This window comes from Anneissia japonica, unplaced genomic scaffold (genome assembly GCF_011630105.1).
Source record: "Anneissia japonica isolate Jap-2015-1 unplaced genomic scaffold, ASM1163010v1 scaffold287791_len150076_cov109, whole genome shotgun sequence".
Classification (NCBI taxonomy): domain Eukaryota; kingdom Metazoa; phylum Echinodermata; class Crinoidea; order Comatulida; family Comatulidae; genus Anneissia; species Anneissia japonica.
This window is the reverse complement of record NW_022734805.1, coordinates 27,233-28,330: the sequence shown is the minus strand read 5'-3', so window position 1 is coordinate 28,330 and position 1,098 is coordinate 27,233.

Sequence of the window (1,098 nt, the reverse complement as noted above, 5' to 3'; positions counted from 1 at the left end):
GCGTTGGTACCGTGTACAATAGTGTTTTGCTGCAGTGACATCTCGCTGCTGGCGACTCGCTGCTGCTGGCGATGACTCGCTGCTGGCGAATCGATCTGCGCATGTGTATAAAATGGTATTATTTCCGAAAACACTATGCCAGTCTACAACAAGCGTCGCCTAAATGTAATAATTAGCACGTTGAAATAGGCTAGTAAATATTTTTAACTGGGTTCGTAAATAATATTGGCCTCAAAATATTGTGGCTGAGACATGAGCCGATTAAACGTAGAAATAGGAAACCTAGAAATATAGTATTAAACGCTGAATAGTACTCCAGCGTTGCGACATGCGGACGTTGGTACGAGTAGGTTAGTCTACAAACGTCGCCTAAAGTAATTGATTTTACCCGGCAGAACGAAAGAAGGAAACTCAGCTTTTCAGTTGTCTTAGGCGCAGGTTTTTTGACAAACAATGACCTTTCAGAGGTCAAATTGCTGTCAAGAATATGAATTGGCTGCTTCGCAGCAACAACAAACGGATACAATATAATAATAATGTACCTATAGGATTGGATTTATTTGGTGTAAACACCAAGGATAGCCCACCAAAGTCTAGAAGAAGACTTATTTCCAGTGGGGTCCTTCTGGTGGTGATTGAGCAGTACACTGGGAGACAATCCCCTACTCTTTTCTGAAGAGTGTACTGCGTTCTTTAACGTGCACATGGGCCATAATGCACACAGGACCAACGGCTTAAACGTCTCATCCGAAAGACGGTGCGCTATTGTAACTTGTATTTCAGCTTCTTCAGTATTTAGCTGAATAACAAGGAGAGGCAGCGATGGGAATTGAACCGGGGACCTAGAGATCTCCATGGTTCAGTGCACACACAACGGCTACCACCAGATTAGCCGTCTGAGCTAAGCTGCTCATATCTACTAAAGCTATCATCACCATCTACTTTAGAATCGTCATCACTTTTTGGCGAAAAATATATAATGTCTGGAGAACTTTGTATGATCGGAAATGCAAAAAAAGAAGGAGGGAAGAAGGAGAAGGATGGGAAAGAGAATGTTTATCCAGTACCCGACCGAGTTACATTTTCTCGCAATTCACA